Below are 18,569 nucleotides of genomic sequence, written 5' to 3'. Positions count from 1 at the left end.
AGTAATTTAGCTGCCAAGTCACTCTTGTAAAAAGCTAACTAATTAGGTGAATAAATTAATTAACGAATGAACACTTCTTTTATAATTATTTTATGATTAGCTAATATCAGAGGTCCTAATACCACATAGCGTACCACAGCATTCCAATCCTGACAATGCATAACGCAAGACATTCTTTAGAAACATAATAATTTATTTCTACGCCTAATTGAGTTTTAAATAATCACAATTAGAAAATGTTTGTGATATAGACAGTCAGGATTTAAGCAAGCTATCTATGGCAAGAGATGAATACACTATCATATAGCATTCACAATAGTTTGAGGTGGGGAGAAAGTTAGGCATATACTAGGTATTGTTCAGTATCTTTTTTCTGCTAAATACAAATGTAATATATTAAAAATGCATTGTATATACTGTAGTTATTGGGAGACTTTTCTGAAATCTAGTACACCAGTTTTATGGTATTAGAAAGTCAGAAGTGCTGGTGCATGAAACTTTTTATCAAACTTTTGAGACTTTTGGTCTCCTGCACCATTCTGCTCCACTAGATCATTCTGCTCCACTAGATTAGATCATTTAACCACCTAACTGTTCTGCCCGAGCTCAGCTCCGGCTATGGGAAAAGTACTTAACTGTTCTGCCCAAGATGGGCTCGTGCAGAAGTGAAAGGGGGAGGGATGATTTAGCGGCTGATATCTCCTCAATGGTAGCAAATAGAAGCATGCAACTGGTCTTGTTTGAAAGCTGACAGCAAATGACAGCATTAGTCCAAGCAACAAGATATCACTGTTAGAAATTGAGTTGGGAATAATTGTGGGTAAAACCTGCTTTTACTTTCACTTTTTAAGCTGCATTCACTGCATCCCGATTTCTAATAGCGATATCTTCCCAAGTACTGAAGATATTGCTGTCATTGGAATGCCAGCTTTCAAATAATACAAAGCTCATATCTCTAGCTGGTACCAAACCAGAGATATGAGCAGTAGTAAATATATATAGAAATGTGGCATTATGATCAGTGTATGGGCCCACATGATAATATTATGTTATTTTTAGCACCCAGTGAACGCCATAAAAAATTCCACAAAATAATGTTGTTGTTTCCCCCTAAAAATAAAATAACAAAAGTTATTTAATAAACTATATATATAGCCCAAAATGGTTCGTAGAAAACCTACAACTAATCCTGCAAAATAAAAAAAACATTGAAGAAAAAATTAAAATGTTATGACTGCTAGAACACAAAGGGAGAAAATATTATTGGTCCTTAAGGCCATTTAACCATTTTAAGAGGTTAAAAATGCAATAGTGTCCCTTAAGTTGTGTGCCAACAAGATTTACTGCAGATACACATTAAAATCTACAATAAAAAAAGGGACATTTTTGGAAGTTTTTTTTTCAATTTTAACAAGAATGTTAAGAGGTTCACCACATTTATCTTCTGCAACATTCACAAAAGTCGCAACTCCAAGCCCCATGTGTAATTTAAATCATATATGCATAAACCACATTGCACTCGGGCCATATTCATTATTGCTGCATGCTATTTCACAAAATAAGGAGATTTTACAACTAGCAGAGAAAAACCAAAATAACTGCAAATGATATATTCCCCCTATTGTCTTTCTTATGGCATATTGGTGTTAATTGAAGCATACACCTTTCACATCTTTTATTCACTAATAGTTCCTAATAATTAATATGAAGCAATGGAAAGTTATGACAAATGACTCCGAACATAGATTTCTATAAAGGAGAAAGTACAATGTTCTATCCAAGACCCTCCGAGATTACTTTTCCACTTCTGCTGGAGAGGACCCAGTGCTATTACTCTTGCCCTAGACTAAACAACTCTTATGAATAAATCACTCTATCTAATATGTCTCTGTTACAAAGGGCTCCTCGGGGAACGGATACTAGGCAAAGAGTTAGGATTCTGTATTGCTGCAGCATTGTTATCTAATGGCATATCCTCATGAGACAACAGAAAGATCAGTGGCTTAAAAAGTGTATTGATGTCACAAGCATCTAGGAAAGATGGTCAATGTGCAAGTTCCTGTTACTCAAAAATGAAAGGTATAAATTGATTAAACAAAGTTAGGGTGCATTAACATATCTGTATGTATTCTGCAGGCTGCAAAAAGGGGATCTGCAAAAAATACGGATGACATCCATGTGAAATTCGTGTTGCATCCATTTTTTTTTTTGCGCAAAACAGACAAAAATAAGACATGAGTATAAATGGATGTTCAGTGGCTCAAAACTTCCCCCAAATATAGAATGGGTGTTTACTCCCAAAAAGACATACCCAGTGTAAAAAAAGTTGTATAAAGAAATGTGCTGGTTGGCACTCTCTATCTGTAGCTGCACGGATGAATCAATGCTCTTAGATTATGCAAAATTATTTATTAAAAAATAAATCTTATTCAAAACATCACAATAAAGAAGAAACCACAATAAAAAAACATGATAATTATTGGTCAGATCACCATATCGCAACCCTGTTGTATATATAGATTGTCGCGGTAGTATAGTGCAATTGGCATAAGGTGTAAACGTGTGTAAATCACTGCCACTGCTTGTCTCATAGACACTGCTTCATTTATAGTTGCCACAAGTTGCTGTATATATCCACGTGGAATAAAACAGGTAAGTATAAAATAGGTAAGTCTCTCTTGTCACCTGTACTTAAATATAAATGTCCGAATCACCACTGTACCGCCTAATTATACATTGGTACCAACGTCTGTTTTGCAGTACAATACCTGCGTATACGAATAATTATAATGGTTACTTTACCGCTCGTAGTGTTCGTGCTGTAGGTGATAAAGTTCTCCGTAGACTCTACAAGTCTCGCTGGCATCCCACGTGATCGGGGAGGCCAGCTCTGTGTCTCATATGTTCTGAGATTCTGTGTCTCACATGATCGAGGAACGTGTTTCAGTGCCAGGTCCTAAAGCAATTTAGATTGCATCTTTAATGGGCTAGTATTCCTTAATGCTAAATGTACATTATATATGTACAAAAGCCATGGCCATGGATTATACTACCGCGACAATCCATATATACAACAGGGTTGCGATATGGTGATGTGACCAATAGTTATCATGGTTTTTTATTGGTTTCTTCTTTATTGTGATGTTTTAAATAAGGTTTATTTTTTAATAAATAATTTTGCATAATCTAAGAGCATTGATTCATCCGTGCAGCTACAGATAGAGAGTGCCAACCAGCACATTTCAAGAATAGGACATGTTCTATCTTTTTTGCTGAGCAGCAGAATGGACATAAGGATACGGATATCACACGTTGCACCGTCCATGAGTATGTCTGCACCTCTGCATTTCTCATAACCCCTGGTAGATATAGATATTACTAGTATCATAAATATAAGGCTGGAAAACACAGAAACATGTATTACTGGTCATTTTTTTATCTGTTGTAGTAAATAATGGTGTCCCCTACAATATAGCATTTCTAGAGCATCTTTTCTTAGAAATTCTCATTGTAATGCTCCTTTGCTATCCCTACATGAAATGTATGAATGAGTTGACAATTGGGTGTTGCTAGTTGGCGATGTATCCCTACACTGTGTCTCACAATCATGTCTGACAATGTTCAACTCTGTAGGCACACATGTCACACAGGAGAAATTTCTAGGAGGAATAACAGAGGAACATCACAACACAGAGGCGAGAGAAAAGTTATTGTTATTTCAGGCATTTTAAAGCAAACGTGGCAAGCTGACAGGTACTTTCTAAGTTAACTTATTAAATCAATTACACTTATGTTAGTGTAACGCCCAAGAGTGGCATTACCACATTTGTCTGGCCCCCACTATCTTTAATGATGCATCCTGTGTCATCTCAAATATCTATTTCAATTTCCTGCAAAATGCGTATCTATATTTTCTTGCAAACTACTGTTTAAGTGTAGTGTGCCTGGTTCACCAGCGTCAGTATTGGAGTTATCAAGTTCCTTCCAGCCCTTTCTAGAGTAAGGTCAGTCTAGCCTTCCCCTCCTTGGGGAAAGGTGGTGTCTAGCTTACCCCCTGTAAGGGGAAGCAGCAGGCCCCGTCCCTGCCGGACAGGCCCTGCCTGTGAAATCTAAATTGTTGTATGTCCCCCTCTTAGGCTTGCATTGCCTAAAGCCAAGCTAAGTAAGCTTGAAGCCAGGAAATACGTTTTCCTAGGATAACAGTGAACAAATGCTGCACTACCTAAATGCACTATATAGAAAGTATATTATTGGTATATAACACCCCTGCCTCAATAATTTTTTTGGGGGGGCAACTGTTAAATCACAGCAGTAGAAATTATTTGTACCAATAGCGTTTTGCACTCTGTGTGGCTGCAGTATCGCAGCAGAACCGCAGCAGAACTGCTGCACAATACAATTGCACTATAATATACTTTCTATGTTAGAAAGTATATTATAAGCATATTACACCCCTCAGTAAGTCACACCTATCGATAGCACACATATACCAGTCCTTAAAAGGACTTTTGTGGCCCTATTAGCTACCGTTTTGTGTCCCTAACAGCCTGTCCCTGCTCCACACAGCAACCTCTCCCTACACTGGAAAAAGACTGAATGTAAAATGTCTGCCAGCTTTTTAGAGGGTGGGGGTGTGTCCATGTGCTCAATTGGCTGTCCTGTATCACCTGATGGATGTGTCATGGGTCAAAGTTCTTCACAATGTAAAATAATATGGCGAGCGCGAATATTGCCAAATGTTCGCATGTTCAGTGAATCGCGAACGCGCAAAGTTCGCCGCAAAATGGCCAGGCGAACCGCAAGGCCATCTCTACCCCTGGCATGTTTGGCTCCCAACCTCCTACTGATGCAACCCTGCTGACTTCCAGCCACGCTACCGACTTGCTGGCTCCACCACTGCCTCATGCTCAAGCTGCCACCCTCTTCTCACGATAATGATGAAGCCCGTTCGTCACCCGGCTCCCAACTGCGATTTGCTGCATCATCATCGAGTACTGTCTGCATGTCACTGATGTCCTCCTCAACGGTCTCTGAGCCAGAGGTCAGGCTACCTCTCTCAACATCAGATCCCACACCACCCTTCTCATCACTACTTGCCAGCCTACCGGAGGATGCGGCGTATGTCTCCTCCACATCTTGGCTGGCCAATAGCTTCTGACTGTCCTGTAGTAGCTTGTCCTCGCTGTATAGTGGAGCTGAGCCCACAGCATATAATACTTCTCTGGCTGAGAGAACAGAAAAGGACAGAGGCAGGTTGAAGACAGGTGACTCTTGGCTTGGGGGGGTTTGATGTAACTTGAGATAAAGTGGATGACCGAGTCAACCATTCAAGCAAGACACGATCGCTAGATGACACCGGGAGCTCAGGCCTCTCAAAATGATCCCTGCTGCCACTCTCCCTTACTCTGCTGCGACCTGTGCCTGCTCCAGAAAGGACTCTGCCCCTTCCCTGTGCAGGGTCAGGCACTTCTCTGTCTAACATACTGTTAAATTAAATAAAGAAATAAAAAGGAAATGAATACACCCCAATGCACAATGGCTAAAAAGCCTTTTTTTCCCCACTAATACACCACAAAAAAAGGTTATAAAACATATGACTGCACCGCTGAACGGCAAATAAGACTATTTTCTCCAGTAATGCTTCCCAAAAAAGGCTAGAATTTTGTCACTTCAAAGCACAACAGTTAATAAGACTTTTATTCCCCACTAATACACCCCAAAAAAGACTGTAATGTAGTCACTCCACAGCACAACGGCAAATAAGCCATTTTTCCACTATTACACAACAAAAAAGCTTTAAAACATATAACCGCACCGCTTAACGGCTAATAAGACTTTTTTTTCAGACTAATACACCCCATAAAAGGATTTGGAACATATAACACCACCGCTGAATAGCAAATAAGCCCTTTATTTTTTTTTTATACTAATACACCCCAAAGAAGGTTTTAGAACATATAACTGCACCACTAAACAGCTAATAAGACTTCTTTTCCACTAAAACACCCCCAAAAAGGCAGCAATTTTTGTCAGTTCACTGAACAATGGTAATAAAGCCCTTATTTTTACTAATACACCCCAAAAAAAAAGTTTCTGAACATATAACTGCACCACTAAACAGCTAATAACACTCCCCCCCCTCTAATAACTCCCAAAAAAGGCTGTAATTTTGTCACTTCACCGCACAAAGCCAAATAAGCCCCTTTTTCCCACTAATACACCCCAAAAAAGGCTTTAGAACATATAACTGCATTGCTGAATTGCTAATAAGCCCTTTTATTTTTTCCACTAATACTACCCAAAAAAGACTGTAATGTTGTCACTTCACCACACAAAGGCTAATAAGGCCTTTTTCCCACTAATACACCCGAAAAAAGGCTTCAGAACATATAACTGCACCGCTGAACGGCTAATAACACTTTTTTTCTACTAATACACCCCAAAAAAGGCTGTAATTTTGTCACTTCACCGCACAACGGCTAATAAGCCTTTTTTTAACTAATAATCACACTTCACTGCACAAATAAGTTTCCTCTTTTTTCCCACTAATATACCACAAAAAATAATTTAGAACATATAATTGCACCGCTGAATGGCTAATAAGACTTTTTTTTCCCACTAATACAAAAAAAATGCTATTATATTGTCACTTCACCACACAATGGCAAATAAGCCCTTTTTTTTACTAATACACTCGAAAAAAGACTTCAGAACATATAACTGCACCGATGAACAGCGAATAACACTTTTTTATAGGAAATAACTTTCCTTTTTTTTTCTCACTAATACACCAGAAAAAAGGCTTTAAAACATATAATTGCACCGCTGATAAGACTTTTTTTCCACTAATACACCCCAAAAAAGGCTTTAGAATGTATAACTGCACCGATAAATGGCTAATAAGACTTTTTTTTACCACTAATACACCCCAAAAAAGGTTGTAATTTAGTCACCACCACACAACGGCTAATAAGACTTTTTTCCCCACTAATACACCACAAAAAAAAGCACAACGGCAAATAAGCCCTTTTTTCCACTAATACACTTGAAAAAAGGGCTTCAGAACATATAACTGCACCTCTGAACAGCAAATAACCATTTTTTCCCACTAAAACACCCCAAAATGGCTGTAATTTTGTCACTTCGCCGCACAAATAAGTTTTCATTTTTCCCCCCTAATACACCACAAAAAAGGCTTTAAAAAATATAATTGCACTGCTAAACGGCTAAAAATACTTTTTTCCCCACTAATATGCCCCAAAAAAGGCTTTAGAACATATAACTGCACCGATAAATGGCTAATAAGACTTTTTTTCCCACTAATACACCCCAAAAAAGGCTGTAATTTAGTCACTTCACTGTACAACGGCTAATAAGACTTTTTTTACCACTAATTATCACAAAAAAAGGCTTCAGAACATATAATTGCACCGCTGAACGGCTAATAACACTTTTTTCCTACTAATACACCCCAAAAAGGCTGTAATGTTGTCACTTCACTGCACAACGGCAAATAAGCCCTTTTCCCCCCACTACTACACCCCAAAAAAGGCTGCAATTTTGGCACTTCACCGCACAACTGCTAATAAGACTTTCTCCCCCCCACTAATACATGACAAAAAAGGCTGTAATATTGTCATTTCACCACACAACGGCAAATAAGCCCATTTTTTCCACTGATACACTCGAAAAAAGGCTTCAGAACATATAGTTGCACCGCTGAACGGCTAATAACACTTTTTTCCCCCACTAATACACCCCAAAAAAAGACTGTAATGTTGTCACCTCACTGCATAACGGCAAATAAGCCCTTTTTTTCCACTGATACACTCAAAAAAAGGCTTCAGAACATATAACTACACCGCTGAACGGCTAATAACACTTTGCTTTCCACTAATACACCCCTAAAAAGGCTGTAATGTTGTCGCTTCACCGCACAACGGCAAATAAGTCCTTATTTCCCCACTAATACAACCCCAAAAAAGGCTTTAAAACATATAAATGCACTGCTGAACAGCTAATAAGACATTTTTTTCCGCTAATACACCCGAAAAAAGGCTTCAGAACATACAACTGCACCACTGACTGGCTAATAACATATTGTTCCCACTAATACCCCACCAAAAAAGGCTGTAATTTTGTCATTTCAGTGCACAAATGAGCCCCTTTTTTTCCACTAATACAACACAAAAAAGTATTTAAAACATATAACTGCACCGCTGAATGGCTAATAAGAGTTTTTTTCCATTAATACACAGCAAAGAAGGTTTTAGAACATATAACTGCACTGCTAAACGGCTAAGACGACTTTTCCCCCCACTAATACACCACCGAAAAGGCTATAATTTTGTCACTTCACCGCATAACGGCTAATAAGACTTTTTGTCCACTAATACACCCCAAAAAAGGCTATAATTTTGTCAGTTCACTACACAATGGCAAATAAGCCCTTTTTTCCACTAATACACCCGAAAAAATGTTTCAAAACATGCAACTGCACCGCTGAATAGCTAATAACACTTTATTTTCCCACTAATACTGTCACAGGTTAACCACTTCAACCCCGCTAGCTGAAACCCCTTTAATGACCAGGCCACTTTTTACACTTCTGCACTACACTACTTTCACCGTTTATCGCTCGGTCATGCAACTTACCAACCAAATGAATTTTACCTCCTTTTCTTCTCACTAATAGAGCTTTCATTTGGTGGTATTTCATTGCTGCTGACATTTTTACTTTTTTTGTTATTAATCGAAATGTAACGATTTTTTTGCAAAAAAATGTCATTTTTCACTTTCAGCTGTAAAATTTTGCAAAAAAAAACCGACATCCATATATACATTTTTCGCTAAATTTATTGTTCTACATGTCTTTGATAAAAAAAAATGTTTGGGCAAAAAAAAAAAAATGGTTTGGGTAAAAGTTATAGCGTTTACAAACTATGGTGCAAAAATGTGAATTTCCGCTTTTTGAAGCAGCTCTGACTTTCTGAGCACCTGTCATGTTTCCTGAGGTTCTACAATGCCCAGACAGTAGAAAAACCCCACAAATGACCCCATTTCGGAAAGTAGACACCCTAAGGTATTCGCTGATGGGCATAGTGAGTTCATAGAACTTTTTATTTTTTGTCACAAGGTAGCGGAAAATGATGATTTTTTTATTATTATTATTTTTTCTTACAATGTCTTATATTCCACTAACTTGCGACAAAAAATAAAAAAATCTAGGAACTCGCCATGCCCCTCAGGGAATACCTTGGGGTGTCTTCTTTCTAAAATGGGGTCACTTGTGGCGTAGTTATACTGCCCTGGCAATTTAGGGGCCCATATGTGTGAGAAGTAGTTTGCAATCAAAATCTGTAAAAAATGACCGGTGAAATCCGAAAGGTGCACTTTGGAATATGGGTCCCTTTGCCCACCTAGGCTGCAAAAAAGTGTCACACATCTGGTATCGCCGTACTCAGGAGAAGTTGGGGAATGTGTTTTGGGGTGTCATTTTACATATACCCATGCTGGGTGAGAGAAATATCTTGGCAAAAGACAACTTTTCCCATTTTTTTATACAAAGTTGGCATTTGACCAAGATATTTATCTCACCCAGCATGGGTATATGTAAAATGACACCCCAAAACACATTCCCGAACTTCTCCTGAGTATGGCGATTCCAGATGTGTGACACTTTTTTGCAGCCTAGATGCGCAAAGCGGCCCAAATTCCTTTTAGGAGGGCATTTTTAGATATTTAGATCCCAGACTTCTTCTCACGCTTTCGGGCCCCTAAAAAGCCAGGGCAGTATAAATACCCCACATGTGACCCCATTTTGGAAAGAAGACACCCCAAGGTATTCAATGAGGGGCATGGAGAGTTCATCGAATTTTTTTTTTTTTGGCACAAGTTAGCGGAAATTGATTTTTTTTTGTATTTTCTCACAAAGTCTCCCTTTCCGCTAACTTGGGACAAAAATTTCAATCTTTCATGGACTCAATATGCCCTCACGGAATACCTTGGGGTGTCTTCTTTCCGAAATGGGGTCACTTGTGGGGTATTTATACTGCCCTGACATTTTAGGGGCCCGAAAGCGTGAGAAGTCTGGAATATAAATGTCTAAAAAATTTTACGCATTTGGATTCCGTGAGGGGTATGGTGAGTTCATGTGAGATTTTATTTTTTGACACAAGTTAGTGGAATATGAGACTTAGTAAGAAAAAAAAAATAAATGTCTGACTGGAGCCTTACAGGGGGTGATCAATGACAGGGGGGTGATCAATGACAGGGGTTGATCAGGGAATCTATATGGGTGATCACCCGCCTGTCATTGATCACCCCCCTGTAAGGCTGCATTCAGACGTCCGTATGCGTTTTGCGGATCCGATCCATGTATCCGTGGATCCGTAAAAATCATACGGACATCTGAATGGAGCCTTACATGGGGGTGATCAATGACAGGGGGTGATCAGGGAATCTATATGGGTGATCACCCGCCTGTCATTGATCACCCCCCTGTAAGGCTGCATTCAGACGTCCGTATGCGTTTTGCGGATCCGATCCATGTATCCGTGGATCCGTAAAAATCATACGGACATCTTAATGGAGCCTTACAGGGGAGTGATCAATGACAGGGGTGTGATCAATGACAGGGAAACGATCAGGAAGTCTATATGCGTGATCACCCCCTTGTCATTGATCACCCCCCTGTAAGGCTCCATTCAGACGTCCGTATGTGTTTTACGGATCCGATCCATGTATCCGTGGATCTGTAAAAATCATACGGACATCTGAATGGAGCCTTACAGGGGGGTGATCAATGACAGGGGGGTGATCAATGACAGGGGGTGATCAGGGAATCTATATGGGTGATCACCCGCCTGTCATTGATCACCCCCCTGTAAGGCTGCATTCAGACGTCCGTATGCGTTTTGCGGATCCGATCCATGTATCCGTGGATCCGTAAAAATCATACGGACATCTGAATGGAGCCTTACAGGGGGGTGATCAATGACAGGGGGGTGATCAATGACAGGGGGTGATCAGGAAATCTATATGGGTGATCACCCGCCTGTCATTGATCACCCCCCTGTAAGGCTCCATTCAGACGTCCGTATGTGTTTTGCGGATCCGATCCATGTATCCGTGGATACGTAAAAATCATAGGGACGTCTGAACGGAGCCTGACAGGGGGGTGATCAATGACAGGGGGGTGATCAATGACAGGGAAGTGATCAGGAAGTCTATATGCATGATCACCCCCTTGTCATTGATGACCCCCCTGTAAGGCTGCATTCAGACGCCCGTATGCGTTTTGCGGATCCGATCCATGTATCCGTGGATCCGTAAAAATCATACGGACATCTGAATGGAGCCTTACAGGGGGGTGATCAATGACAGGGGGGTGATCAATGACAGGGAAGCGATCAGGAAGTCTATATGCGTGATCACCCCCTTGTCATTGATCACCCCCCTGTAAGGCTCCATTCAGACGTCCGTATGTGTTTTGCGGATCCGATCCATGCATCCGTGGATCTGTAAAAATCATACGGACATCTGAATGGAGCCTTACAGGAGGGTGATCAATGACAGGGGGTGATCAGGGAATCTATATGGGTGATCACCCGCCTGTCATTGATCACCCCCCTGTAAGGCTGCATTCAGACGTCCGTATGCGTTTCGCGGATCCGATCCATGTATCCGTGGATCCGTAAAAATCATACGGACATCTGAATGGAGCCTTACAGGGGGGTGATCAATGACAGGGGGGTGATCAATGACAGGGGGTGATCAGGGAATCTATATGGGTGATCACCCGCCTGTCATTGATCACCCCCCTGTAAGGCTCCATTCAGACGTCCGTATGTGTTTTGCGGATCCGATCCATGTATCCGTGGATCCGTAAAAATCATAGGGACGTCTGAATGGAGCCTGACAGGGGGGTGATCAATGACAGCGGGGTGATCAATGACAGGGGGGTGATCAGGGAGTTTATATGGGGTGATCATGGGTGATCAGGGGTTCATAATGGGTTAATAAGTGACAGGGGGGGTGTAGTGTAGTGTGGTGTTTGGTGCGACTTTACTGAGCTACCTGTGTCCTCTGGTGGTCGATCCAAACAAAAGGGACCACCAGAGGACCAGGTAGCAGGTATATTAGACGCTGTTATCAAAACAGCGTCTGATATACCTGTTAGGGGATAAAAAAAATCACATCTCCAGCCTGCCAGCGAGCGATCGCCGCTGGCAGGCTGGAGATCCACTCGCTTACCTTCAGTTCCTGTGAGCGCGCGCCTGTGTGCGCGCGTTCATAGGAAATCTCGGCCCTCGCGAGATGACGCGTATATGCGTCACTCTGCGCAGGGCTGCCGCCTCCGGACCGCACATCTGCGTTAGGCGGTCCGGAGACGGTTAAGGGGAAGGGAAAACACCAAATACACACCACAACGAATAGACAACAATCTAGACCTCAAAAGCTAAGGAAGATGGTGGTGACCTCCTAGTAATCCCTAGGCCTTTCCCTAACGCCTGCCAGTATGAGCAGATCCTGATGGTGGAAATACTCATACACCGGATACCTAAAGTCTTGCTAAAACTGACAAGCCCTAGGATAGATAGCAGGGGTGAGACAACTGGTTCCTTCCATAATGAAAGAACCTGTGTCTCCCTGAGGCCTAGAAACAACACACACCAGATAATAAGAAACAGTGAAGGCAACAAGTACTTAGCTTAGAGATGTATGGAGAAGCAGGAGATCCAAGACAAACCAGCACTAGCAACTCCAAGCAGAAATGATCAACCGCATGGTCAGCAGTGTGAGGCGGATCTAAATAGAGCCAAATCACTAATAACGAGCGGCACCTGAGGAGAGGCGAGATCCTGCCAAACAAAATACATAGAGGAAAACAGAGAGACCTGTCAAATAGCCTCACGTGCAGCAAGTCTATCCGATCTTCTCACCTGTCTCACAGGAGGGATCGTGGCAAATACATCCCAAAAAGGCTGTAATTTTGTCACTTCACTGCACAGCGGCAAATAAGCCCTTTTCTTCCACCGATTCACCACGAAAAAAGCTTCAAAACATCTAACTGCACCGCTGAACGGCTAATAAGACTGTTTTGTTCCACTAACACACCCCAAAAAAGGCTTTAGAACATATAACTGCACCGCTGAACAGCTAATAGGACTTTTTTCCACTAATATGCCCCAAAAAAAGACATTAGAACATATCACTGCACCACTGAACGGCAAATAATCCCTTTTATTTTTTCCACTTCTACTCCCCAAAAAAGGCGGGAATTTTGTCACGTCACCGCACAAAGGCTAATAAGACTATTTTTTTCCCACTAATACACCCGAAAAAAGGCTTCAGAACATATAACTGTACCGCTGAATGGCTAATAACGCTTTTTTTCCACTAATACACCCCAAAAAAGGCTGTAATTTTGTCACTTCACAGCACAACAACAAATAAGCCCTTTTTCCCACTAATACACAACAAAAAAGACTTTAAACATATAACTGCACCGCTGAATGGCATATAAGCCCTTTTAATTTTTCCACTAATACTCCCCAAAAAAGGCTACAATTTTGTGATTTTATCTCACAAAGACTAATAAGCCATTTTTTTCCCACTAATACACAAAAAAAAAGGCTTTAGAACATAACTGCACCGCTAAATGGCTAATAACACTTTTTTCCCACTAATACACCCCCAAAAAGACTGTATTTTGTCACTTTTCCGCACAAAGGCTAATAAGCCCTTTTTTCCCCACTAATACACCACAAAAAAGACATTGAAACATATAACTGCACCGCTGAGTGGCTAATAAGACTTTTTTTTCCCCCTCTAATACACCCCACAAATGTCTTTAGAACATATAACTGCACCGCTGAAAGGAAAATAAGACTTTTTTTCCCCACTAATACACCACAAAAAAGGCTATAATTTTTTCACTTCACCGCACAACAGCTAATAAGCCTTTTTTCCAGTAATACATTCCAAAAAAAGACTTTTTTTACCACTAATACCACACAAAAAAGTACTACAAGAAAATTTAGACTAGAACCTTTAGACCCACAGGTGCACATTCATGAAGCAAAAATGATTATAAAAAAGAAAATGGCTGCATACAATTATACAGTACATACAAACAATAGAGCTAAGAAATAGGGATCATTCTAAATGAAAGTGGTATAATACCTACTATAAATCAATAGAAGCTCTTAGTGCACATATTTGATCAAACGTGTGTCGGGCCCATCTACCAGGCGTCAAGGTGGCTTCCGCAGATGGGTCCCTAACACTAGTATACTGCCTCTCTTTGGACTTACCTAAGCCTATAATATTCAGTGCAGTGTATGAATCAGCTACATAAGTACTCTGCTCAGAAGTCACAGGTAGATGGGCGTGTTCAGTCTAAAAGAAGCGCTACCCTCAATTAATAGTACAGGAAAATTTAGACTAGGACCTTCAGAATCACAGGTGCACATCCATGAAGCAAACATGATTATAAAAAAGAAAATGGCTGCACACCATTATACATACAAACAATAGAGCTAAGAAATGGGGATCATTCTAAATAAAAGTGGTATAATACCTACTATAAATGAGTCAATGGAAGCTCATAGCGCACATATTTGATCAAACGTGTCACAGTTCCAGCAGTCTCAGCCACCAGTCAGTGCCAGCCGTTTCAGCCATCAGTCAGTGCCACCAGCCACAGCCACCAGTCACAGTGCCAGTAGTCTCAGTCACCAGCCAGTGCCACCAGCCACAGCAACCAGTCACAGAGCTAGCAGTCTCAGCCATCGGTCAGTGTCAGCCATCTCAGCCATCAGTCAGTGCCACCAACCACCAGTCACAGTGCCAGCAGTCTCAGTCACCAGTCGCTGCCAGCAGTCTCAGCACCACCAGTCAGTGCCAGTCGTCTCAGCCATCAGTCAGTGCCAGTGCCATTTAATATAGAGCGTTCTTACTAATGTTTATGCACTAATGCTCTAGCACCCGTTATTGTAACGGGCTTACTGTCTAGTGTAATAATAGCAATCATAATAATGATAAAGCATTGTTATGAATGCCATTCAAAGTACATTTCCAGTTTTGTTAGTTTATGTTCAATCTTCTGTTTGTACATCACAATCAGTTTGCAATCCCTATGAAAAGATGTACAGTATTTTGCTATGTTTCTTTTATGTTTTCTCTATTGATAATAAGGTTAAGGTCATGTGTGGGTGCTGTTTTGAATAATTTATTCTATAAACATATGCAGTTTGAACCGCATGTATTGTCTCAATAATAAAATACTGTAATATGAAGGCATGGCTACAAATTACAATGTCACACCTCTAACTACAGGTTTTATATTCTCTCCTACTATATGTAAAAAAACACCATTGTTTGAGGAATTAAGTGGTTAATACACCATAGAAGAACCATTGCTGCCATGTAACTGGATCAATAGATTTTTTTTGTACAGAAGAGGTCTGATTCTGCTGAGTTAAAACAGTAAAAACATACATTTTGTTTTTTCTAAGATGCAAAATTGTTTAGAAAAACAATTTTTATTAAATATGCAAATGAGTGATGAGTGCACCCGTGTCGCATAGCAAACTTACCTGTCCAGGCTTCAGTGACGTGATATCCACCTTCGCCATCACTGCGACGGGAGTGATGTGCTGCTAAGCCACACCCCCTGGTGAAGTGAGTAATTTAGGATGCAATGCTCTTTCTTCCCACTGTGGGCGTATGCTAGAGGAGACTAGCAGTGGGATGATTGCTCAGCTGCTCTATTACTGTGTTCTAGTGTTCTGAGTAAAGGAGTGCTGAATCATGATCTATCAGGTTCTGATCCAGGGTGCTCTAGTTAAACCATTTCCTGTCCATATGCCAGTGTCATGTGCCAGTGATAGTCTTGTTTGGGCTCAGTTGGTAGGTTCCTGGATCTTGGATTAATTAGGATTTGTTTGTGCTTTTGACCTTGGTCTGTCTTTTGACAACTCTCTGTCTCTTTTAATTTTACTGTGCATTCCGTCTGGTATTTGATCTCGGCTGGTCTTATCTCTTTTTATTGTTTTTGCACTGTGTCCACCTGGTTTTGACTCATTTTCGTATGACTATTTGTGTGTGTTGTTTTTGTCTGTCTCTGCACTTTAGTAAGATAGGGACTGTAACCAGTTGCAGTCTTGCTACCTAGAGCTTGAACTGCAAGTAGGTAGGGAAAGTGGGCTGGGTTCCAGGGCAGGCCTCACTGTCCATTTCTGTCCCTAACTGCAGGCGATACAAGAGGTTCTTAGTTCTTATATAGAGTGGTATTGAAACAAAAAATAGCTTTTTTAAATGTCTTATTTTTCTATTAAACCTTTCTGCCCCAAAGGTTTTTTTGTGTTTGCTTTTTTGTTTCTCCCTGCCTTTCTGTGGACATAACATTTTTATTTTTTCATTTACATAGCTGTATTAGGGCTTGTTTTTGTTGCACATACTAATTCGACCATTTACTATTGGATGCAATGTAGTGGGGAATAAGTGGAAAACAAATCACAATTCTGCAACAGTTTTATAGGTTTTGTTTTTATGGTGTTCCATTGCATTAAAACTGACCTGTTGCTGTCATTCACAAGATCAGTATGATTACGGTAATACCACATATGCATAGCTTTTCTTGCATTTTAATGCTGAAAAAGTATAAAAACCTTGAATTTTTTTTTCAGCCCCTATAATTATTGTGACCTTACAGGGTTTGTCAAAAAGTATATAAAAAAAATCACAGAAAACACTAAGATAAAAACATCCTGCACGGTATGATATACAAATGTGTGGATGTCCCTGGCCATATTATTAAAGAAAATCACAGAAATAAGATAATAATGCACTTAGTAAAGTAGATGCAAGCATTGTACTGTATATGGACAAAGTCCTCACTCTGATATGATAATATCTGAGACACTTAGCCAATATATTTTGATCAAAACACATATGAGCCTGCCTATCAAGCGCCAAGGTGGTCTCAGGTCAGGCGGGTCCTACGCTAAACCTACCTAAGCCATTGGGCTTCTATGTTCAGGAGCGCAGACGCCGCACTGGCGCTTGGAAGGCGGGCTCAGATGTGTTTTGATCAAAATATATTGGCTGAGTGTCTCAGATATTATCATATCAGAGTGAGGACTTTGTCTTTGTCAAAAAGTAGCCAATGGGCGATGCAGGTGACTATTTCCCCCTTTTAAATTTGTTGGCCTAGTCCTTCAGGGGATAACTTCTATTAAGCAGTTGGAGACATGGGAGGTGTTTTATTATGATTTTTATCGCAAATAATCTCAATATACAAAAAAAATATAGACATAAATAAAATTGTCATCAGTCCCACTACCTTCCATCGTCCCTATCCTAGCCTTCGAGCTCTCCTTTCTACCAAAGTGCATATTCAAAGTTTCCCTGCTTTCCCTAGCCTTCCCTCTCAGAAAAATTCAAAGGAGAGGACTAGACAAGGCTATCGGATCTATCCTTTCCTTTAGCGGCAAATATTTTTCAATAAAACCCCTCCATTTGCTGAGAAATCTCTTTGTTGTTTGTTCTTTATAGCTAAGATTTTGCATTCTCTCTAGATAAAAAAATCTTTGTGGCTTGTTCCACCACTTGGTTGATTCCTGGCACCAAGGATATAAGTTATTTTTTCGAGAGACATTTCTTAACCACCATCAGAACCAATTGACTTATTCCAGGAATATGGTGAGCACTCTGGTTGTGGCCTTTTGGTATAAAACCTGAGTGGAAAATCACCATGGTCTCATTGAATCGGGCCCTGAAAAGTAGATAGATTTTAGTCATCAGAGTAAACACCTCTTCCAAGAACAGTGTCAACTTAGGGCATAGCCATAGGCCATGCTGCAAGTCTGATCTGATCGCATTTAGTCAGGTGAATTATCTTCAGGTTGGTCTCTTTCGAAGTTTGATTTACTATATGGGTCATTTCTGCACGCCACACTCTTGCCGGACCATATTCGGTTTGGATTTCAGGCTCTAATCCTTGTTTCCAGCTGGACAAGACGTCTTCAAGCCAGACAGCGCCGTCACTATTGGTTGCACCCGATCACTTCTGCCAGAATGAGAAGGGGAGCATTTGAAGTTCTGTTTCCTGAACAGCGGAATTATACAGACAAGTTTCATAACTACTTACGGATGAGCGTCGATAGTTTTGACGATCTGCTACAAAGGGTGTCTCATCACATTGAAAGACAGGACACCACTTTCCGTCGAAGTGTTTCACCTGCAGAACGCTTAATGCTTACCATAAGGTAATACTTTTTTTTACTTTTTAGATTTTGCTATTAACTGTTATTTTTGTATAATTTTTAAACATAGCTTTTCCAGGTTCAAAGCTGAAACCTGACATATTTTCCTACCCACTGGTACGAAATTCTCTTTATTTGATACTGTACTCTACCTAGCGCAGCTCTTGATTGCGCAGGCCAAGGGATTTGGAGGCTCTGCATTAGTATAGTTCGCTGTGATTTCACCGGCTCCTATGGTCAGGATTTACCCCTATCTCGACCATTAGAGACGTTAACAACACTGTGAGCAAAGCTAGC

The sequence above is a fragment of the Bufo gargarizans genome, chromosome 1 (assembly GCF_014858855.1).
Source record: "Bufo gargarizans isolate SCDJY-AF-19 chromosome 1, ASM1485885v1, whole genome shotgun sequence".
In the NCBI taxonomy this organism is placed as follows: domain Eukaryota; kingdom Metazoa; phylum Chordata; class Amphibia; order Anura; family Bufonidae; genus Bufo; species Bufo gargarizans.
The sequence above is the reverse complement of the archived record's forward strand: the minus strand, read 5'-3'. Positions refer to the sequence as shown.